General features: G+C 37.4%; 1 protein-coding gene across 5 annotated transcripts in view; it reads right to left on the bottom strand.

Annotated features, from left to right (window-relative positions):
- FBLN2 (fibulin 2) overlaps positions 1-25,364 on the bottom strand; it is a 130,486-nt gene that overhangs the window by 99,606 nt on the left and 5,516 nt on the right. For 3 of the 5 annotated variants that reach the window (XM_081939892.1, XM_081939889.1, XM_081939893.1), the window contains exon 1: positions 13,048-13,280. The exons of the other annotated variants lie outside the window; for them this stretch is intronic. The gene's annotated coding sequence lies outside the window, so the exon portion shown is untranslated. Of the gene's footprint in view, positions 1-13,047; positions 13,281-25,364 lie in introns of those variants that run through there. 5 annotated transcript variants of the gene reach the window in all.

Below are 25,364 nucleotides of genomic sequence, written 5' to 3'. Positions count from 1 at the left end.
TTTCTCCATAAATTCTGGAGCTCAGGCTTAACTGACTACTTATTTGTCTATTAGGTTCACACTTTTCCTTTCACTGGGCAGCTAAAGAGATAGCCTTCCCTACTCTTCCCAAATGCACTTTGGGCTAAGAGAATGTGTGGTGCAGAGTCTCCAGATGACTTCCATAGCTGAAAATGGACTAGAGCCTGGCTCTCCCTCTTCCAGGTCTACTGCCTTAACTGCTACTGCTAAATCATATTAATTAACTGTTAATAATCACATCTTCATTTATTGTATTTATACATATTCCTAATGGTTTACAATATAGGTAGTCCTTACTTAATGACACTGCTTGACACCAGAAACTCCATCATTTAGCAACCATTCAGCTACAATGGGGATGAAAAAGAAGCTTTACAATCAACCCTTGCATTACAAATCCTTACAACTTTCACAGGTCAGTCAACAGCAATAGCAATAGCACTTAGATTTATATACAGCTTCACAGTGCTTTTTTTACAGCCCTGTCTAAGCGGTTTACAGAGTCAGCCTATTGCCCCCAACAATCTGGGTCCTCATTTTACCCACCTAGGAAGGATGGAAGGCTGAGTCAACCTTGAACCAGTGAGATTTGAACTGCCGAATAGCAGCTAGTCAAAGGAACCATGAAAAAAATGACAAACATTCATCTTTTGTAATTTGATGCTCACCAGATGCTGGCTGGTAATGGTATTATAAAAAATAGATAACATCACCACTAGCAACCATGAAAAAACATTTAAAATGATGTTGTTCCCTTCTCTTTAATGCCTTAATTGATAAATCTGCCCAGGTTAATTTTCCAGAACTTCAAGCACTGAGTAAAAGAAACAGATTTCAGCAGAGATATTTTTGCAGTATTTCCTGTGTGCCTTTAGAACATGGACCCTAAATGATTTGATAACTTTGATAGGCATCAAACTAACCTTCGAAGAATTGCCTTTGTATCTGTTTTCTGAAAGGCTGCAATCTTGATTCATCTCTGTGCAATGGCCTTCCATGCTTTCAGCCTACAGTGAGCTTACATGCCTCCTTTGCTATAACCTTTGGAAGAGAATGGAAAGCATGCAAATAAAATGAATAGCTTTCTTATGCCATTAGAAATATTGTCTTTTGGACTGAGCTGCATTAAATCATTGCTTCTTTTTTAGAGCTTCTTAGTCATATGTTTGAATGTTACCCCAGGCTCTATGAATAGCCAGTTGTTTTACCAAGGCTGGCTGGAGGAAGGTGTCATTGGAAAGATCATACATCTGGGTAGTTCTCATGAGAACCTTCCTTTCCTCTCCCTTACACTGTTCAAATTAAATACATATTTCCAATGATGGAAAATCAGATGTGCTCTTGAACTGGGCCCAAATCTCGCATGGCCCTTCTCTTATCCTCGCCGTTATTCTCTTCTGATAGTTACCTGGTGTATTCTTCCTGAAGTGAATAAAATTGCCCAAGATATAAATCGTCTCAGCAAAAAGTTTGAGTGCACCACAAATGAGACCGTAGAGTACAATTTGGGGAAAGCAAAAAGAATGAGATTGTTGACAGAAAGAGCAAATTGCAGCTATAAAACAAAGACCTGATAGCCTTCTCATATAAAATCCATAGAAGCTGGTGAGGATTTAACTGTGGGTGTATTTGGATCCTTCTTCAAGTCCTGAGGTGCTGGGAGGAAGGGGGTGTTCCTTGGAGGGAAGAGCAAAGAAGCACATGCCAAAGATATATGCTCTCTCAGGATCACCCAAGGCCTGAAGATCATTTCAACTGCACAGCTAAAATATTATTCTGGGCAATTGGGATGTAGAAAGAGGCTAGAGGCAGATGATCACTTTAGTGACAATGGTAAAGGCATTGTTTCATGTTACGTGGGAGAAAGCAACAGTAAACACTCTTGGGTTTTAGCAAGATACCACATATATAGACAAGATAAAAGTGATTGGCAACATTACACTGGATGATAGGCCCCTTAGGTCAGATGGAACTGAACATGTTATAGAGAAAGTACTAAGTTTTTCAGAGTATCAATGGCATTTATGATCCAGTTAAATTAAAGCCTTTGGGAAGTCTAGTTGCTGATATTGCAGTGCAGGAAAGTCCCAAAGTGCAAAGACAGAATGAAAGAACGTGGGACACAATAAAGCTTGAACACAGAAAACACAGTGAACAATTAAATGAATTCACTGTGCATTGAGATCTTGGACATCAGTGAATTGAAATGGGCTGGGATTGGATAATTTCAGTCAGAAGATCAAACTGTTTACTATTCAGCAAGGATAGTATTTGGATACAGCAAAGACAGTATTTGGATATACTATAATCAATGACCAAAAATTGGTCAATTGGACCATGGATAACCCTTTAATATGACAGTTATCCACATTTATGCTCCTTGTGGTTAGAGAAGGGAATGCTACCATTGCAAATACTAAAAAGGTTGTTCTGTTCTGCCTAGAAAACAAAAATAATTTAGAGAATTCGTTATACATTTTTGCCAATCCAATGATTTCTTCATTGCTAACATATCTTTCAAACAACGAATGACATACTGTGTGTGTATGTGCGCGTGTGTACTTGCATGTGCATGCACACCACACACACATGGGTGTCACCAGATAAACTACACAAAAAACAAATTGATTAAATTATTGGAACAAGGAAGTAGAAGAGTTATATAGATTATTATATTATATTGCTTTAAAATTTACACAGTATATTATATTATTTTGATATGTATATCAAATGTGTATCAAAATGGCTTATTATTAGATGATATACAATGCTGATAAATTAAATTAATATTCTAAAGATCCCCCTAAAGGCCAAACTGCGATTATATTTACCATGCAGCATCATACATTATAAATATATATGATAATCACTCTTGCTTAACTTTGATTAAACTTTATATTGTGAATACAGTATATACTGTTATTTTGACATTGCTACCTATATATCTATGTGTGTGTGGTGTTGGTGTTGTTCCAAACCAAAAATGTATTCCTAAATTTGTTAAACTTTATGCTATCATAAACTAAATTAAGCCAGAATAATCTAAATTTAACACTGACACACAGAAGTTTCCCAGCTCAAGGTTATTCTTTCCCGTCTCCTCTGAATTTACAATTATACCTAGTAAATTCATGTGTTATTTTAGTCAGATTTCCAAAACAATGCACAGGATTGATTCAAGGCTGAAAATAAATTCTGAAGAGATCGTAGAACATTTGTGTCACAAATCATTTTAGCTTAGAGTCTGTGTGTGGGAAAATAAATTACCCAAGCAACATCATTTCTATAATGAATTGTTAAATGCTGTGCCAATCCAGTAACATGTCAATTGGGCCATATTTTGTTTCCTCCATATCAGCCTCCAACAGTTTAGAGTTCCAGCTGTTTCTATCAGTTTCCATATTTTTGAGAGCACAAAACTGATCGCTACTGATGATATTCTCCTATAAATGTGTTTTAGCCTTTGATCTTCCAAATACTCAGACTATTGAACAATATTCAATTTCCAGGGGAAGGTCTGCCAATCATATCTGTTCTTAAATTAGTTGGTAATCTTGTAATGCAGCACTTTTAAAAATGTAATCCCTCCCTGCGTCACCCTCTTTGTCTTCCCTTTGTAGTTCACAAGTGAGCTTTTCCTGAGTGACAAATAACACTTTTCAGAGCAATTCAACCATAGAAGAAACTGATTTATTCCTCAGCCTTCTTGTATTTGTTACATTTAGCAGTCAAATGGTCAACTGTCAATAATGAATCAAATATCCCTCCTGGGATAAAAAGAGATAAGATTCAACAGAATATCCACATATTTACCTGGGGTAAGATATCTCAGTGGATGAAAACATGGATGCTTTCTTGCAATGCAGAGAACAGAAAAGATGCATTTCAATATAAGGCTCAACTATAGTCTTGCTAGCAGAATTAATTAATGCCTCACCAAGCCTTGAGCTTTCTTTCCACACTACAGTAAATTCCACCTTAGAATAACTAGATTTTCATGTGTCCATTTCTGGTATGATAAAGTGCAACAATTCAATTCAATTTCAATTTATTTAATTTCTAGACCGCCCCCTCTCCCCAAAGGGACTTGGGGCGGTGTACAGGCACCAAATTAAAAAACCATACACATAAGAATAAATACCATTAAAATCAAATTAAACCTTAACCCCTGTACAAATTTATAAAAATTAAAACTCGGCCTAAAACCCACCCGTAAAATTTAAAAATACAGACTGAGGTGGGAGAGCTGGAATTAGGCCAGGCCGGCTAAATTGAACAGGTGAGTTTTAAGCTTCTTACGGAAGGAGCGGAGGTCCGTGGTTATTCTAATATCAGGGGGAAGGTCATTCCAGAGGGTCGGGCCCATCACAGAGAAAGCCCTTCCCCTGGGCGTCGCCCGCTGGCACAGCCTAGTGGACGGCACCCTGAGGAATCCCTCTCTGTGTGAGCGGATCGGCCGAAGGGATGTATGGGGCAGGATACAATCCCGCAAATACCTAGGTCCTGTGCCATGGAGCGCTTTAAAGAGTGCTCTGCACTCTTTCCAGAGTTTCAATATCTTTTTTATATTGTAGTGACAAGAAGTGTAACCTTTTGAAATGGTATTTTCAGTCATTTCCTGAATTGCATATTGTCTGGACTTGCTGGATTATTTAGATATTTAAAAACCAAAGGTGCCAAAGAAAGAATTCAAATCAGTAACTGCAGGAAGTTATTTCATTTCTGTTTCTTACTGTTATCTAAATAATTTTGAAGGCAGCAGAACTGAATACAGAATAAAAGAATTGGAAGGGACTTTGGAGGTCTTTAGTTCAATCCCCTGCTCCAGCAGGCGGTTGAACTATACTATTGTAGACAAATGATTGTCCAGTCCCTTCTTAAAAGCTTCCACTGTTGGGACATCCCACAACTTCTGAAGGCAAGTTGTTCCATTGGTTGGTTGTTCTTACTGTCAGGAAATTTCTCCTTAATTCTAGGTTGCTTCTCTCTTTGTTCAGTTTCCATCCATTGCTTCATGTCTTCCTTCTGGTGCTTTGGATTGGTTGACTCCCTCTTCTTTGTGGCAGCCTCTCAAATATTGGAACACTGCTATCATGTCATCTCTAGTCCTTCTTTTCACCAGACTAACCATACCCAATTCCTGCAACTAGTCTCCATAAACTAGCCTTCAATCCCTCAATCATTGTTGTCACTCTTCTCTGCACTCTTTCCAGAGTTTCAATATCTTTTTTATATTGCAGTGACAAAAACTAGATGCAGTATTCCAAGTGTGGTCTTACCACCATTTGTTCAAATGTTGTATGATGAAATTGTTCCATGTAACCAAATTTCCTAGTTTGGCACCATTTCACAACATAGGAGGTGTTAAGAACTAACTCAGAACTGGAGTGTATTCTTAAAATCACACTGTATGCATCATCTTGTGATTTAAGCTGCCATTGAAAAACTTTCAAATCAGGAAATGTTGAAAATATTCTATGTTTTGCTACAAATTCAAAAGTGTTCCTAAGGAAAGATGAATAAAGGATTGAGCTAACACAGCTACAGTAGTACCTTGAAAACTTGCATGGAATGTCAAATAAGACATTTCATAAAATAAGATGCAGCAAAGGTCACCTCTATGAACAAAAAAAGTAAGCAAGCAATGAGGGTAAGATTTATTATGCTAAATCATCAGGTGTATTTAATGGGGTACCAATTGCAGACTGAAATATAATATAATCTACCACATTTTAGAATTTGAAAATAGAAAACAAGATTAACTTTTGCTTTTGTTTAAACAGCAGGCTTTATATAAAATAAACAGATTTTTAAAATTGATTCAGTTTTCAAAGCTGATTGTCATATGCTTGGGAAAATACTATGCTTGAATATGATAAGCAAATAAGTGATAGAGTCAACTAGAAAGTATAGATTGAAGAAAATCTGAAAGCTTCAGTCTTGTGCTAAATCACCAGATATTGGTGAGACATAAATGAGTTGATTGTACCTTTAATTCAATTTATAAGCACTTATCTTCAAATAGTAGCCTTTCAGGTGGATTATGTGCACATAGATTATGCCTTTGAGCTATATGTGTAGTAAGTTCTTAATAAGCTTGGAGTTTGTTTCCATTGTAACCCAGAATCATGTTAGAATGCCAGCTTTGGTTTGTTTTGGTAATTACAGATTATATTCTCTTTTTTACCACAGGAAGTTGCTGTGGTCTTTTCTATAATAATTTGTGGTGTATAAACTAATTCTGTATCAAGATGGTTTTGAATAAAAAGGATAAAGTTGTGGTCTAATTCTGCAAATATTTTATCAGTGTGGTTAGCTTCAAAGATATAAATTATATGTATTATTTGCCTGTTCAAGTGGAGACAAGACAAATCTATTAAAAGACAAAGAACTGGCACTTAAACATAAAAAAACCTGTCTTCCTGTACATGAATCTTTTCCTTTTGCCCATTCTTCTTCCACTTAAAAACAAGCTACTGTTTTCTAGAAAAATCCAATTGTCAATGCAGTAATTCTTGATAAATTTCAGGAAAAATCACATATTTTTCATCATCTGAGCAAATATTACCACTTTAACCTATCATTTGACAAGTGGACACCAAAAGCTTGACCACCTTATTTACTTGGCCATGCTGAGCGTTTCCTCTTTTTAGAACCAAAGAGTCATCCAGAACCATACTTTCCATGATCTTGTCCCTCAATAATTTAAAATCTTAATCTCCAACTTTAAAATATATAAACTTCATTCTTTGCCGAATATTGATTGGATATGACTCTTCCAAATATACTTATTATTATCACCATATGTGAACATTTTATCTTTCTACATATGAGATAATATATAAACCAGCACATCTTGATAAATATATAACCAGCACATCCATCATCTTAATAATACAATAGCAGAGTTGGAAGGGACCTTGGAGGTCTTCCAGTCCAACCCCCTGCCTAGGCAGGAAACCCTATAACGTTTCAGACAAATGGCTATCCAACATCTTCTTAAAGACTTCCAGTGTTGGGGCATTCACAACTTCTGGAGGCAAGCTGTTCCACTGATTAATTGTTCTAACTGTCAGGAAATTTCTCCTCAGTTCTAAGTTGCTTCTCTCCTTGATTAGTTTCCACCCATTGCTTCTTGTTCTACCCTCAGGTGCCTTGGAAAATAGTTTGACTAATAGATATCTTGAATTTTGTTGAGCCCAGGTACACATAAAGCACCCCCATTTTATGAAATAAAACAAACAAATAAGATAAATAATAAAATAAATATTTGTTATACAAACATACTAGCCCTGTACACAATTTTTTTACTTTTGCCCATTCTTCTCCCACTTGAAAACAAGCTATTCTTAATTATTTTCTAGAAAACAAAAATTATAAATACTGATGATTTGGCAAGAGAACATATGATTTGTTTATTACAAGAATGAAGATGTGCTAATGATCAAGCTATCTGCACATGTTATGCAGAACCCATTGACAGTAGGCAAAGCAAGTGAATACACATATTCTTCGACTTACAACCATTTGTTTAGTGACTGTTCAAAGTTACGCCACTGGAAAAAAAACTGACTACCCTTTTTCACACTTACAACCATTTGTAAGTGTTCAAAACGTCATCAAAATTTAGATGCTTGGCACCTGGTTCATATTTATGACAGCTGCAGTCCCAGTCTTTTGTGACTTTCTGACAAGCAAAATCAATGTGGAAGCCACATTTGTGTTACTAACTATAGCAAGAAAGGTGGTAAAAAGGAGTGAAACTGACTTAACAAATGCCTCACTTAGCAACAGAAATTTTCGCGTGAATTGTGATCATAATTGGAGAAAATAAAGGTAGTCCTCAACTTACAAGCACAACTGAGCCCAAAATGTATGTTGTTTAGTAAGACAGTTGTTACATGAATTTTGCCCCATTTTGATCCCATGACCATGGAAATGCTGCAATTTTTGTAAGTGTGAAAGAAACAGTCATAAGTCACTTTTGTCTGTGCCATTGTAATTTTGAACCATCATTAAATGAACTGTTGCAAGTCAAGGACTACATGTAGTCATGCAGTAGAAATAACCATGTAGAAAATATTTGTGCACATTAAAAAAAACCTTTAAGATTGTACTATTTCAGAGGTCATGTACACAAATAATATTTTGTATATGGTTACAAGAGTTTTCCCATTTGCCTGAAATTGGATTTTGGGTCATGAAAATCATGTAATAACTGATGATCACAATAAGAGAAGGAACAGAAATTCATCCTATGAATTTTTCTAAAAAACGGAATTGCACAAGCACCTGTAATTACATGTAAGAGTACCTGAATAATCTCATTTACTGCATATGCCTATTGTATTTATTTTGTAGTTAGAATTATATAACCAAAGCACATCAAAGTACTTGCTTTGGTGCTAGCAGAAAAATATCTGCCCTACAATCAGAACCTCTTATTACCTTTGTACTCTTCATTACATTCTCTAATTTTTCATAACAAAAAATTAAATTAACTATGTTTTATTCCATTTCTTTACCATCTGTGTGGAGGGGTAGACATGTTTAAACCCTTATTTGGGGGAAAAGCGTTTTCTAAGCAGATTATACAGCAATTATCATTCTCATTCATTCTTGGGTTTATGAATTACTTAACAACTTTTTATCATTATTTACCTGTTAATGTTGACTAATACAGTAATATTTTTCTCCTGGATCTCATTCATTAGAAAGTAGAGTATTTTAGTTCCAATTTATTTCAATTTTCACAGTTGATGGAAGTATAGCATGCACTGATCACCAGCCTATTTGTTCTATAAATCCACAACAGCCTGTATAGCACTAATCCATTGTTTTTCGTACTATATGTGTTTCAGCACTTCCATTCAAAATGGAACTTATACCTTCTTTTCCCTGTAGGCATTCATCAATTCCATTTTTTAAGGTCAGGTGATCTGTTATATTCTTCCTCTTTCTCTTACTTTCACACAATCTTCTCTCTCTTCCTCCTTTTTATCAATTACTTTCATCATATTCCGAGTCACAATCTTCCTTAAATCACAATCATCTCCAGCTGGTAGATATTGGCCTCTACCATGCACTGTGGCCACAAAGGCAGTCAAAGCCCAGTTTTATCTCAAGTGCATCACCCCAGGATCTCTAATATAGCAATAGCACTTAGACTTATATACCACTTCACAGTGCTTTACAGCCTTCTTTAAGCAGTTTACAAGTCAGCATAATATTGCCCCCAACAATCTGGATCCTCATTTTACCCACCTCAGAAGGATGGAAGGCTGAGTCAACCTTGACCTGGTGAGATTTGAACTGCCAAACTGCAGCAGAAGTAGCCTGCAGTATTGCATTCTAACCACTGTGCCACCATGGCTCTAATGCAGGGGTGTCCAAACTTGGCTACTTTAAGACTTGTGGACTTCAACTCCCAGAATTCCCCAGCCAGCTGCTGAAGTCCACAAGTCTTAAAGTAGCCAAGTTTGGACACCCCTGCTCTAATGTATTGACTATCATGCAAAAATGTGCTGATGACACACATTCAGGGTGTCTTCTTTGGAGATTTTAAAAAATAAAATAGTTTTTAAATCATCTTTGTTTCCAATTATTATTATTATTTTTTTTAGAAATTCCATCTTTTGGGAAAACACATATTCCATGTTCTGATTTAAGGTTTGTTTTAAAAATCTATATCAGTATGTTACTTACACTCTGTATAAACATTTAAGAGAGTTCTACTTCATTTGGATTTTTTTTTTCAATTTAGACATTGGACAGGACAATTTTACTTGGAGTACCTTAATAAAATTAAGCAGTCACAGTTAATAATGTTACACTAAAACCTCAACCAGCATCCAACATAATACAACTGTTTTCCCCTCTCCTGTTTGGCTACTGTATATACTGTACATCTTTTCATCCTTCCATTAACTTTGTTTTGCCTTTTGAGTTGGAAGATGACTTGGCCTATTCTGAGCAATGAACACATCTTGAGAAGCCTAGAAAGAGGAGCATAAGAATCCCGAGGGCAGCCCTTCTAGATGTGCTTGGTGTAAAATTGCAGAGCAGCAGAGCTCCTGGATAGATATGGCTAGTTGGATAATCCCAACACCTCTAAAGATTTTTACATGTTACTGTAAAGTAAAATTTGTAGCAAACCATTAGTTCCTCCAAGAGAGAATTAGCCCTCTATTCAACCTCTCAGATTTGGGCCAGCTGCCACAGCAATCTGACAAAATTCAACTACAATTACTGTTTCAATTAGTGCTTTGTTTCTAGGAGTGCAAACAGGTAGGACTGTGAATTGAACAAACATTGTCACCTTTCTTAATTTTTATGAGGATGGTCATAAATTTTAGTCAAGATGGGCTTGGGCCAGATCACACTTGGTGCTGTTCATTCAGTAGTATTTGTATAAAAAGGGACATCTTCCTTTTATTGGTGGCTTGTAGCAGATGTCAGCTTTTTGCAGTCATTACATTTTACTACTCTCAACAATTAGCATTCCAGTCCTTGATTACCTGCTGTTTTCACCTAGCTGACAAAAGCAACACATCTAATATTCACAGTGCTTGTTGAAATAAGTTGGGGTATGCAATCCGAATTCCCTGGAAAAGCATCAGACTATATTGCATCCCGAACAATTCTGTTTTAGTTGTTTTTGTTGTTTGTAAACAACAGATCTCAAATTCTTCTAATTGGATTTATTTCATAGGATTACTAAATCTTCCTTACAGATGTGATCTGTCTAAGAGTGAGAATGTTTCATGTCAAATCAAAATTTTGCCTAAACCACCATGTTTCTGAAAGAGTAATAGTAATATCAGAAACTATTTCACATAGTATAAATAAAGAATAGAGTTCAGTATAGACAAATTCCTCAACTAAAACTATAAGGTAAGGGACAACATTGAAATCTAATAATAGGATCTTCTGATGGAATGGTCAGGAGATATATTTATGTTTGAGTTAAATTGTACCTTGTTTTAGGATTAAAGAAGTAACCTCTGTGATCTTAGAAGATTACTTCTGGGCCAATTCTGTGCCTCATTCTGCCATTTCTAGTATTATTAAAACCTGCCCATTCTGGTATCTTTTGGTCTGGCTACTGATTTTGGAGTTACATTCTGCTACTATTATAAAAATCCATCTATAATAACAGCTACAATAGGAATCCTTGGTTAAATGTTGAAACCTAAAATTTGGCTGTGCATTTCAGAATAATATATGAGATCTTCCAGCTTATCTATATTGTAGAGATAAGGACCAAAGGTTCACATCACATCACACTAATATGACACAAGCACTATCTCTTTCATAGATCCATGTAATGTCTTAATGCATATTCAAAAGAGGCAATGGCGGTCTCATCATTTTCCCCCTATCCTGCAGAAACTTCTGCTCTCTGCTCTTTATTCTAAGTTCTTCCAGTAATTCTTGACTGAATTATTGTCCTAAGCATGCCTTTCAATCTTCTTTTTTTTTGCTTTTCTCCAAAACAAGCAGAGATCTTCCAATAACGTCTGGAGAAGCTATTGCCAGCAGAAACTACTTTTAAATCTAGGGCAGCTTCAGGGTTATCATCTCCATTATCATAATATAGCACTTTATATTGCTATATTAAATGTTTAAAAACTACATCTGGATGAACAAAATACCCCCTTTGCACTTTTTCTTCACTATGTACATAAAAACTTTGTCAGTCATCACTCCTAAGCAGATTGTATCAATTAGGTAAGTATGGAAACAAGAATGTGTTCAGATGCATTTTAAATTTATCTCAGGGACATCATGATTTACTGAAAATAGGACTCACTAAACAATTCTCTTATGGCTTTCATTTGTCTTCTATATAGCCAAAGGGTGGGAAGACAGAACCTCTGTTCCAAAACAGAAGTATAAGGTTGGAAAGAATCTATTCATCAAAATATTCCTTAAAAAAGAAAAACCAAAATATTTTGCCCGAAAGCAAGAGTAAGACTGCAATCTGCTTAGGACCAACTGTTCAGCCAAATGAGCATGCATTTTTTATTAGTACAGTACTGTTAATAGGAGTTGTGCAAATTACACTCTATCACATGCATAGAAAAAATGTAATCCTTTATTAAAAGACGACAGATGCTTGGAGCAAAACATAGCTCACTTTTTTTTTTTTAAATAGACCTATTATCTTTTGGGTGTGGATTATCTGAATGTATCATTCTAAAACACTGTTTATTTGAACCAATTAAGAAGTTAGGGACAATTGTTTCTATAATTAACTATACAGCAAACAATAAAAATTTGCTCATTAAACATTTTATAGTTTGCAAAAATCCTTAAGAGATCTGAAAATTCTGCACGTATTGCATATAACGCTTACTAGGCATTTTTCCATCACATACGATAAAGAAATTGAAAAGAAATTTGTGCAGGGAGGAAAACTTTGGTACAGACATTATATTATTCTCTGATATTTTGTAACTCATACCATCAGTTTGAATAGAGGTTTAACTCTGTACAGCCTCATATGGCTTGCATTCAACATGCCACACTGAATCACAATTCCCTTCTGATCTGTGCTAAGAATAACAAACTTTTTAGCTAAACTTGAGAGGTAAAAATGTCCTTAATTCATGAGTTAAAAAGCCAGAAGCAGCATCTGCAAAAAAAAAAAAGTTTTCCGTTTGCAAAGAGCTAAAGCAGTTCCTTGAGAGACATGTAATAATACATTTTTCAAGGAAAAAAACCTTAAATATCCTGCAAGGACACTTTGTGTAACATAGCTGCAGTTTGAGCTCAGTACTTTTAAGTGTCCTGCTTAAATCCTGTTACATCCAGTTTTAAAATTTTGTCAAGCCAAAGATAAAACTGCTACTAATTTGAAAGGCTGAGAGTTAAACCTTGAGAACAGAATCAAAGAGTAGCAAAACAAAATAGAATCAAAACCAGCAAAGCACCTTTACCTTTAGAAAACTAAAGGTAAACAAACTATAAGCATGCTTAGTCACCAGAAATATTTAGCTGCAACTAATATGTAGATTTACAGACCTGTAAATGTAGTCAGCTTCTTATAACCTTTGTCTCCAATCATCTTACTGCTGTTCTGCCTCCTTTCTGCTCACAAATTCTTCTTCCCAGCCCTGTCCAAAGGAACTGCCCAGATTTTGTGTTGTAATATGAGCAGGGAAATACCATGTGCCTCTGATATGGTTAATTCTCTTTTACCTCCCTCTAATTTGCAACAAAAGAAAGCACCAACATGACCAAAGGTTCTCCCCCCCCCCCCCGCCCCCCAGTTTGGTGGAATCTAAAAAATATAGCAGTTCCTTCAGTTGTGGAAATCTTAAAGCAAAACAAAAAATCTGGATGTTCATAAAACCTTTTTCCTAATTCTGCATGCATGCTAACCATTCTACAAGCTCTTGAGAGTCTTAAAGGGGGACGAAGGTCAATCATATTCGAAGTACTACAGTAATTTCATGGATGCATAAACTCACCAAGACTTCCATTTTAAGGAATAAACTAAAGATATTGTAGAAGTTTTTTTTTAAAAAAATCTGAATATTTTCTATTGCATCATAGATCAATAGGATTATTTAAATAATTTGTTTTGCTTTCACTGACCCCTAATTACAAATAAAAACCAGCAATTAACAATATTCTAAGAACAGTGAAGTGAAACAAAATTTAAATTCCTTTCAAGAATCAATCATCTTGCTTAGCTTGTAGAATTCTTTCAGAATTCAGATACGTTGACCTTTCATTTATAGCAGGGGTGAGTTCCTGCCACCATTGCTACCGGTTTGGTGCCCGAAAATTTTTGCATGCGCATTAGCACTAACAATGGTCTGTGCATGCGCACAGCATTAAGAATGGGGGGGGGACATTTTTTCAATGAAGATTGTTTTGCACAAATCAAGATAGGGCTGCCAAGGATCGAACCGGTACATTCACGTGTCTGCCAGAGTTACTACCTATTCGGCTCAACCAGACCGGTAGGAACCCACCTCTGGTTTATAGGTCTCCAATCTCTTCCATATAGAATGAATAAACCAGGAGCATTTGAAGTGATGGAGAGAGACAAAGGTGCTAAGATGGCAAATGTGGCCATTGATTACAAAGCCCTCTTCCTTTGTAAATGCATACTTTGACCAAGTCATCCTCTGCTAGAAATTATCAACTTGTAAATGTCAGTGGCATTCAAATTGGGTAGGGTTACTTGAAGACCCATTTAAAGACCAGCATGACTTACAACCATAATTGTGGGCACATTTTCAGTCATAAATTGAGGATCGCCTGTATATTACATATCTTTGAAGCGGATTCTCAAAATTGTTAAAACTTGTGAGGTCAGGAGTATGGCTACTAAGGAAAGGAGCAGTGGATAGGTATATGTGGGTGTGGAGGTGTATCCTGCTTTTGGATGCCCTCCTCACGCTGAAGTCTGGGGAAGGCAAAAATGGCCTCTCCCAGCCCACCGGAGGCCTTGCAGAATCCGGAAATGGATCACTTCTGAACTTCTGGTTGGGCCTGTTTTTTGCCCTCCCAAGCCTCCGGAGGATTTCCTGAAACCTGGGGAGGGTGGAAATTGCCTCATCCAGCCCTCTGGAAGGCCAAAAATGAGCTGGTGAGGTGCACATGCGCTCCCAGGATGACAGCTGGTGTGCCAGCAATAATGGTTCCGTGTGCCATAGGTTCGCCATCACGGTTATAGACCATCTTGACAATTGGTTTGAAAATCTAAAACAAACAATAAAAATGATAAAGGCAGAAGTAGTCATGCTCCTTATTCAACAAGTCATGGTTAAATATCTTAATTAGGCTTTAAATAAGGACCACTTCTCCATTGCCTGGATGCTATACAAGGAATCTAGTAGGATCAGAAAACAATATTTTATACATTCTTCCGGCATAACCATAACATCATAACCAGGATATTTCACCAACATTATTCACTCTTCTTCCAGCACTATTGTCCCATAAGCTACTATCACACTACTCTCAAAAAATAAAACTGACTACCCTAATATGCAAAGCTTTTCTACGAACACTTTGTCAAATCTTGGATATAAATATTTTTAAAGAACTGTTATATTAAGCAAAGAAAAAAACCAGGAATAGTACAGTCCTGTGAAGTGTCTTCTGTACTACTGCAATATTAAGCAGTTTTACTACTCCTGGCAATGGAGTCAGGAATGAAACAAGCTACCTTAAATGAAATTTAGGAAGGCTTTCACTTGAGAGAAAGTGTGAGACACCTGGAGGGGAATGTTACATTGCAAACAGCTGCAGGAGAAGATTAAAGTGAAGCAAGAACAAGGACGCTCAGAGAATAAAAAGCAGACATAAAACTAGAGAATACAGGAAATGCATACACCAGGGTTAACTATTAAGTGCAAAAATCAGAAGGTAACACCTTTTACTGAAAGGTATAAGCTTTTGTGGACTGCAGCTCACTTCAAAAGATTCCTGTTTGCTATCATTGATTAACCCAGTTCAGTTCCTAAAGATCTTTATGCTTTTTTATAAAAAGCATTGGCTGGAAAAGATGTTAGCAGACTCCTTGGATATTTTGTTACCACAAACTAACTCAGCTCTCCTCCAACAGAGTCTATTAAGTAGAAGTGTGTTTGAAATCTATGAAAATTAAAATAACAACAAAAAGTTAAACAGATTATGGAAATGTTCTGGTTCACAGTAGGTAATCAAGTAATAGTAGAATAGTTAGTAACAAATATATAGATATGAGTCTAATGCAAATAAATGTGCACATTATGGTGTGGATCCAGAATTTCCATTCTAAGAAAAGAAGGATTTTTTAAAAAAAATTTGTGCAAGGGCATTTGATCCTGTTGAGACTGTTGCTTTTGGAAGGAAAATGTGGATTTCCTTCCCCCTTCCAGGGGAGCTTAAGGGACTTTGCAGAATGTCCTATTGGTGGGACTTGAGTCAAAATCTAAGCTTAAATCCATAATACTGTTTGTCAGGTGCAAGAAACCGGAGGTAGGATAGAGTTCATAAGTACTATGAGTTTATTTCATGCTACCTGGATCTTATTTACTAACAGTCAAGGGAAATAGGCCCTGGGAAAGTGTCATGGATGGGCTTGTCTTAGGTTTCTTATGGGAGGGTGGTGACTCCAAACTAATAACATGTTTGACCCCATCCTTGGACTAAGCCTGGTCATCTCTTTCATGAAGTCCATTAAATATGTACTTGTGGATGTGTGTGGATGCTATATAGGAGAGGGAAGAACTTACATTATGTAACAATAACAGAGATTATTTGGAAAAAATAAATTTTCTCAAAACTGTTCCTGATACTTATTTTTTGCATTTCTACCCTACTGTTGCAGCTGACATAGGTAAGTTAATTGATCTTATCACATAACTATTATGATTGATTTTGTTTCATACCAAACTATTTTTGGGAAAGGTTTAGTTAATTTAGTTAAACCTCGCGTGCCCTGACAAATGGCTCCGCGTGCCACTTGTGGCACGCGTGCCATAGGTTCGCCATCACTGGCATATACCATGTTGGAGAACCTTATTATCCACAGAGCATTAAATCGGTGGCCATCATTATATTCTGATGTAGCAAATTCTGAAGATTAAATATGTGCTGTAGGAAGTAGCACTTCCTTTAATCTGCCCCATGTTGCTTACTGTTTGGTTTAGGTGGATGATTCAGGGTGTTGTGTTATAAGAAATATTTCTTCTCAGTGTGCCACCCCCCCTCCAAAAAAATAAGGAAGAATTCAATTCTGATGAATGAACCCCAAAATTTAAAAAAAAACAATAAGTCACTTTTTATTCCTTTGTAACATGAAAAGTATGACATTTCTATGGCGGGAGAAGGAAATGGGGATCAGAATCTTTCTTTGCTGTAATATTTGAGACTACAATGAATGATGTAGTCTCATGATGAGTTGTGGATGATTCCCAACTCAGCTGAGGGAAGGAATTAACAGTCTCAATGGTTTTTAGTTGAAAGAAGTAAGTCCCTTCACCTCTTTCTGAAAATGGATAGTAAGTTCTGCATTCCCCCCCAGAACTATATTATCATTTAAATTATATTCTTCAGTCTCATATTCTATTCTGTATTTTCTGTGTTTATCAGGCAAAAGTTCTTAATTTGATGGTAAGATGCTTTTGATCAAGTAGTCATAGTAGCATGGAATATTCACTGATACTCAGCAAGCAGAATATTGTTTCTAATGTTGTTACTTTGAGGATAATAGAAAAATAAAAGGACTTTGGTACTACTGAAAAGGTACACGCAAAGCATAGGGGCAGGAGACTTTTGTTTGTGTGAAATAAGTGCAACAAACACTTTTGCTGTGAATTTCTACTGACAACAAAACACAAAATAAAAGATACTTAGATGTCAAGCTGTTTCCTGGAGTTCCCTGGGTGGGGGCAAGTTCTGCCCTGCTCTGGGTCACCTGGAGCAAGCTCTCCTCGGATAGTCCGCCCTCTGCCATGGTAGCCTGAGTTTTTCTCCATGCACCCCAGGTATTGGGGAGTGAGTAGAGAGCCCAGGACTCAGGAATCCAGGTCGTTTTAATTAGTTTTGGGAGAGTTGGCTTGCTGTCAGGGTTCTGACGATGCCCTAATGAAACCATGAGCCTCAAGCCAAGCTTCAAAAGAAATCTACTTACTTATTAGGAACTTCATGTCAGCACAGACCAAGTGAAGCCAACTCTGACCTCATTTAATTTGCACCTTGGCTCTGACTCTGTCTCCCCCCAAGGTGTCATCAGTCACATTCCCCAACAAAGCAATTTCGTGGGTTGTAGAAGTCACTTCCTCTGGCCACTGTGGGTCTGTGTGGAGATGACCTTGTCATTACCAGCTGGAATGTGCTTTTTTTTTTTTAATTGAAATGCAATTTCCTTGATGCAGCTTCGAAGCTCGATTCCCCATCCCCCTACCTATGGCAACTCGAGGGCAGGTTAGGAATGCTTTGCAAGTTGACACTAGATACTCATGTATATGACCATTATGTTATTCCCTTTCAGGATAAGCAACATTATGCAGAGTAGTAAGAAAGAGTAAGTAAAAGAAATTAAAACTGAACAGAGGAGAAAAGAAACATACTAAAAACTATTTTAAACACCTTCTCTATATCTCTCCATATATTTCATCTTTTAATTCATGTCCTTTACAATTATCTCTTATATTTTAAATAACATGTTTCCAGATGCAATGCAAGGAAGGAAAACGTATAAGCATTAAAATACATGTTGATTGCCAACAACTGCTAAATAACCATCAGACCTAAAATATCATATAGCTAATATATTAACATACACAATTAACAACTTGGACTACTATAAGACATTCCACACCAAATTTCTAGTCTAGGCATATTTTTACTAAACTGTAGAAATAGTTAATGTATTTTAACATAATCAGAATCAATATGCTAAAAAGAAACACTATAACTAATAATACAATGAAACAATACTTTATATAGTGTGTAGACTATATGCCTGATTAAAATCATGTACATGGGATGTGACACAATTCCTATTTAGAATTATAGTTCAGAAATGGTCTCCAAATAATATTGACTTGTACATCAGATTTATTCTTTAGACGTGTAGTGGTTCTAGACATCAAAGAATATTCCCATAGATTAATTAACCATTCTTCCACAGAGATCAAAAATCTTTTCCAATAAAAAGCATATAAAATCTTTGCAGCTACTATGATAAAATAACTTCCAAATACAATTCTAAATATTGGTCATCACTTATAGAGCCCTTTATAGCATAGGGCAGTGATGGCTAACCTTTTTGTCCTCGTGTGCCAAAAGGATGCACGTTCATGCGTGCCCATACCCATAATACAATGCATGTGTGCTCCCAGACCCCCACTCCCACACGTGCATGCTCCCCCACCCCCACTCATGTGCATGCTCCTCGCCCCCCCCTCCCCGGTGCATGCCTACACGGTTACAGGAGTTATGTCAGCCTTGTATGCAGCTTTATTCCTCTCTAGCATTCATCTCCATTGTTCTATTACCTATCTCTCTAGGATTTACCTCTATCAGCTCCTGTGAGGTACTTCCTGTTCCTGTTGCATGTACATTCATGGCTTCTATAGTGTTTTGCAGCGAACCGAAAATCAGTTGGTCAGTGTTGCATGCTTGGTAGTGCTTAGCTGGCGCTCGTGTACCAGCGAAGAGGCCTCTGGGTGCCACTTGTGGCACGCGTGCCTTAGGTTCATCATCACGGGCATAAGGCCTCGTTATTTCAGACACAGCCGGTCTCTTTCTATCTGGTACAATTGAACAGCATTGGTCTGTTCCAAGTCCCTTCGATTAAATGTCCTCTTGCTAAACTGAGCAAACATGCTTTTTTTGTCATGCTGCCTGACCTCTAGAACAGTATTCCCTGGAAATAACAATGTCTCCAACCCTTCAAATATTCTGGAAGCCCTTTAAAACATGTTTGTTTCTCAAGCCCTGGGTTAGAATGTTTCTCAAGCCCTGGGTTAGAATGTCTGGTGATTTTTAAAACTATTGTTACCGCTATATTAACCGTTTCTTAAATTACACACTCTTGTCCTTTAAATCATATTCCTTTCTTAAATTCTTCTATAAATTATTTTGTGGAATCAGAAGGCCTCAAAATCCAATTTTAAAAAATCTAAATAAATAAAATAAATCTTTAAAAAAATTGAAAATATAGATTCAATATGGAAATAAGCTTCTGGAATTCTATCTAACCCATTTAGCCTTCATTCACAGGAGACACCAGCATTTCCTTCCAAGTACAATTCAGTATAATGAAATGTAGATCTGGATCGCTCTAAGAGGAAACTAGACCATATCAAGTCCTTTTAGGCATGATGGTTATAGATTACCTCCAAGGTCAGAAGCAGCATACTAGTCAATGGCAGTACTCCTAATATTGTTTATGGGGGAATTCACATTGCAGTCGGGTCTTAAAAACCTCCCATAGAGATCTGGAAAATTCCTGCCACAATAAAATGTTAGTCTACCTAGAAGAGCTAGTCAACCAAGAAAAGCTATGTCAATTCTACACAAAGGTTCAATGCGAAGGCAAGTTGATGACATTTCTGAATCATAGTGAATTTCCGAACTGAATAGATGCAAAGCTGTGAGCTGAAAAATATGCCTGCAAATCATTTTAGAACATTTCAAATTGATCTAGTACTTCAGTGGGCTTTGTGGCATTTCTGGCTTTGGCAGAATGTTGCCTATTATCGCAGCTTTATTCCATATGTATTTAAAATGTGAGCAAGAGAAGGTTGAATCACCATTTAACCTTCTCTTGCTCACATTTTAAATACATATGGAATAAAGCTGCGATAATGCAGTGATGGCTAACCTTTTCGAGACTGAGTGCCCACGGGTATGCAAATGTGCACATGTCCGAGCCTTCAAAATGCAATGTGCGTGCAACCCCTGCACATATGCCCTGCCCCCCCACACATGTGCGCTCCCCCTGCATGCCCCACCCCCTGCACATGCAAGCACCACACACACCCGTGCATGTGTGCATGGCCCCCCACATGCACCAGCTTCCGCACATGTGTGTGGGGCCCCCACATGCCTCCCACCTCCCATGCATGCGCAGCAGAGACCCTAAGACCAGCTAGCTGGCAGGAGGCATTTAACATTTCTCATTTCTTTACTTTTTCCTTATGCTATTCAACCTTATATTTATGTCAGCCCCCATATCTATTCTCCCCAGTGGTGAGTTCCGAATCCCGTTGCAACTGGTATGGTGCAACGGGACACGGCGGCCACCACATGAATGCATGCAGCACGCAAGCACATGCACGCAGCACACGCATGCGTCCTTACCTCCTGTGATGCTCCACGATGCCTCCGCAATTCTCCAACTGCTCGGCAGAGCATTGCGCAGGCACCGTACGCTGTGCCCGTTTGCGCAAATGGCCCGTTTCCTTCAAATACAGGTAAGAAACGAGGCTGGGCGTCTGGGCCCTCCAGAGCTCTGTACCAGAACGGTACTTGGTGCTCCCAGCAGGCACAGGTACACCTGTACCGGGATGTACAGCCTGCAACCCACCACTGATTCTCCCAAATAAGAAAAATCCTCATCCCAAAGTTGCTTTCTTTCAAAAGGCAACTGGACATTCTTGTTTTGCTTGAAGATGTTTCACTTCTTATCCAAGAAACTTCTTCAGCTATGGATTCTTACTTCTTCTTGGATAAAAAGTTAAACGTCTTCAAGCAAAACAAGTTGCCTTTGAAAGAAAGCATCTTTAGGTAACCATGACCTGCTTGACTGAGAATCTCCATAAAAGCCTTGGGTTTTCCCCCCATAATTGATGGTTTTTAGACCTTTTCACTCTTACAACAATCATGAAACAAATATGTTTCAGCAGTATCTTTTTCTGTTCTATCCCCACAACCCTGCCTTCTGAGACAGGCACCAGAAGTTGGTGCAAGAAAATATCTTTATTTGTTATTTCAAGCTAAGGAAATACTTTACCCCATCCCTTCCCAGTCAGCTCTTCTGTTGCTGTTTTGATGTTGTTTCACTAAGACATGGATACAGCAGCATCTGACATGGCAATAAAAATACTCAGCATGAAGCATGTGTTGTCAAGTAAACTAGAAAGATGTGTTTCTTCTGTTCCCCAGGATTCAAGTTGTCCCTGGTAGATTAATGCTTAGAATCAACATGACAAGACTTTGTCTTGAGGAAAAGAAGAAAAAAAAAGATTCCACCTACTACCCTTGGGCTTTCTTTTCTCCTCTTTAATTGTCAGCATTGGAAAGAGTTTGGAAGCCTTGCATTATAGGGTTCCCCAAATTCTTTGAAACCTTTATATTTACTCTGGGCAATTTAGGGATCAAGAAAATTAATTTGGGCAGAAGAATGTTTAAAAAGAAAGTTTTTTTTTTTACAAGTTTCAGATATACTGAATTATAACTGTGTTAAAATACCTTAGCATTTTTCTTCCCAGATTAGTAAAGTGCAGCTTGTTACTAACTAACGCTATTTTTTTGCACACTTTAAATTTGATTTATCACTTTTGTAATTCCCAGAGAACTTGGCAGGGACGGAAGGTGTCATTTCTCTCCATGGCTAAAGATTCTTGCTAAAGATTATTTTTCTTCCCACAACTTTCTCTTTAACTCTCACATTTCATGCTACATAGCTTGGGCATGCTTCATTAACCATCTCCTAAGCCCCGTTCTTGTATAGGTTTTTCCTACTTTTGGACTCATTAAGCTTGATTTTTTTAAAATCTTTAATCAGGGCGGTTAAAATCTTCCATGAACTGGGACAATCTGGCCACTTTCTTTCCAGTTTCCTAAAAAAATTACTCCTGCCATTTATCGAATATCCGTGGACTTTTGTAAAGCTCAGAGTAGGTGCTTCTCAATGAAGCAAACTAGTGGGAAACAATCTAGAGCTAAGGGCAAGGGCAGCAACAATAGATCACCTGACTGGATTCTTCTAGGGCAAGTAGGATGGCAGAGATCCCCTCTGTCCCAGTTTTCCCAACAAGCCACTTTTTAGAAGTCCCATTAGCTTTGCGCCAACTGTACTCACCAGAACAGCAGGTCTGTAGCTGGTTTCTCATGCAGATGCTAGAGTGGCGGGCTATTTTATCAGTTTTGTGCACGGCTGAAATGTTGGATTCCCACAATTGAACTATTTCAGCCTTGTATTCCTCTGAATGATATTCAGACAATGAAAGAAAGTAAGGCAGATGTTGATCCTTGCTGATGATATTTAAAAAAAGAGAGGAGGAGGCAAGATATCCTAGTTAGAAGTGTTCTTCCACCCCAAAATAGTATCTCCTAATTCTTTGGCTCATTTTTATGTTTTCTATTTCTGCTGTTTTGTTAATTCAGGTTGATCAAATAGAAAAAAAAGCCAAAAATGAAGCCTACAGACCCACCCTGTTCCTGTCACAGTGCCATGATTGACAGAAATATTCCCACTGACCGTCAATATGGTGAAGAAGAACTGTAGCATAACCAGAAAAGTTGTTGTATTAATCAAGCAGTGTATCATCCAGACAATACTAACTAGTAATGACTTTGAATATATGGGGTGGGTGGGGGTGGGGTGGAGGCAAGATAGGGATATGCAATAAGGTCAACAAATTGCACGACCGCATAGCAACATAGTTTTTTGCTGGTGCAAGTCTCAGCAGTGAAACTAAAGACAATGGGATTACAATATAGTTGAACAAGCATTGCAGCACATATTTGTCCATGACAATATTCACACTCCCCAAGAAGGATGCCTGTTGTCAATATGACTCAGGTGAAGTCCACTCTGTATCTCCTAAATCAGGAGGGATGTTTAAAAAACTAGAGCAGCAGAAATGTAAAGACAGCTGTTTTTCATATAAGAAAAGACTGAATGACGGAGAAGTCAATTAAGAAGACTGTTAACAACTACTCAGTTTCAGAGTGATGAAGAACATTGCAAAGAGCCTCTAAGGCCTGATGGAAAGAAGAGAAACAAGGAAAGAAATGGAAGGAAAAAAACAAACACAGAACCTGATTTTGCCTTAATCTCTTAAGTCTTTTCTTGACATTCAATAAGAACCATCCTCAGTTAATTAGGAGCTTTTCCTTGTGAAGCTTTTTTTTTTTACTTGTGCACAGGGAACTTTGTTCTCACCAGAATTCCAGAAGTAACTAGCCTCACTAGCGGTAAGTGGAGTAAGGAAACTAAGTGAGGATATCATGAGGTGGATGGGTGGTTCTCCCCCACCCAACTCTTTCAGTTTGGCAGCCCTGCACTGAACAACATATGTTTCTTTGAATTCCAGCTGTGTGAGATCTGACCAATACAGCCAATAACAAAGGATTATAGGGATGGTAAATCAAAGAACATTTAATGTAGCACACATTTGTGACCTCATACTTAATTTAAGGTATTCAATATTTTTTGTCATTTGAGAACATGGGGAATTGAGAAGATTGTGAGGATCAGGTAAGGCGGATTAAAGCAAAATAAGAATAAAATACTGATGATGCTGTTGGCAAGAAACAGGTTATCTTCTAGGTCAGAGGTGTCAAACTTGCATCCTCATGGCATTGTCATGTGATGTATTGTGCCTTTTTCCCCTTTGCTAAACTGGGCATGGCCAGCGCATGACACATCCGGACCGCAGGCTACAAGTTTGACATCCCTGTTCTAGGTACATCAAAGTCCACCAAAAATACTTTAGAGCAGCTTCCTTTTGAATATGTCAAGCGTGGCTTGGTGATAGGGGATTTAGGGAGCCATAAATGATATCCCCTTTATCTTTTCTTTTCCAGCCTGAGATATACAGTATCTGAATGTACTCAGTATCTGGATCTGTTTGTTTGTTTTCTCGCTGTCTGGAGCAACTTTTAGAGTTTTCTTCTCTCCCTCAAACCCACTGCCAATTAAAAAATAAAAGCAAACCTTCTTCATAGTCATCCTACAAATATGCAAGATAGATAATTGTCTTTTTCAGCCTGTGATGTGAGCATTATAAACCATTTCTTTCCAAATACTTCAACAAATGTCTCAGCCCAGTTTTATTTTCTTCCATTTACTTATTTCAGGAAAAAAACCCGAAAGGGTAATTTATGTAAGTTGATGTTTAGCTACTCAGAAATACTGTCATGCAACCATCAATGGATTGCAGAATAGATGCATGTTCATCCAAAACAGACATGAGATATCTTTAAATTGTTGGTGCACAATGTGTAAAAACAAAGTAAAAGCTTGTACATGAGGCCATGACATAGTGTAACATCAGTAAGATTTTTGCTTTCGGAACATGAGGCAAGGTGGACTATATTTACCCTTTGGATAGATCTGATGGTTTTAAAATTACATATTTAGATCTCTGCAAAAAATTCAATTTTACAAAAAAGATATATCTTCAGATGCTAGCCCCTCTGTCTTTTTTCATTTTCACATTTTCAATCAGAAAGTCATGCTCTGAACATAGCAATTTGGGAATTTTTTAAGAGGCAGTTAATTCTTCCTGAATACACAAACACACATGCGCACACACACACACACACACACACACACACTTTCTTCCTATCTCTTTTTGGGATTTATTTCTTAGTCTTAGAGAAGTTATATTATTAAACATAAATACGCTAAAGAAATTACTTCTTTCTGATCATCCCCTCAGCGTTTAATTCTATAAACAAATGTGAAAAACTATTAACTACAAAACGTCTATCCCAAACTAGCCCTATCCCTTGTTTTACCTCTTAAATGTCTTGACTGGGGATTAAGAGTGTAATCTGTAACCTTTTTGCTGGAAGTAAATTTTGGAGAAGATGTGAATAAGACTGTACAGTTAATCTTTTCATTTCCTCTCCATTCTATCTGTTCCTCACCCCTG

This window comes from Natrix helvetica (genome assembly GCF_964273705.1).
Source record: "Natrix helvetica genome assembly, chromosome: 1".
NCBI lineage: Eukaryota > Metazoa > Chordata > Lepidosauria > Squamata > Natricidae > Natrix > Natrix helvetica.
The sequence above is the reverse complement of the archived record's forward strand: the minus strand, read 5'-3'. Positions and strand labels throughout refer to the sequence as shown.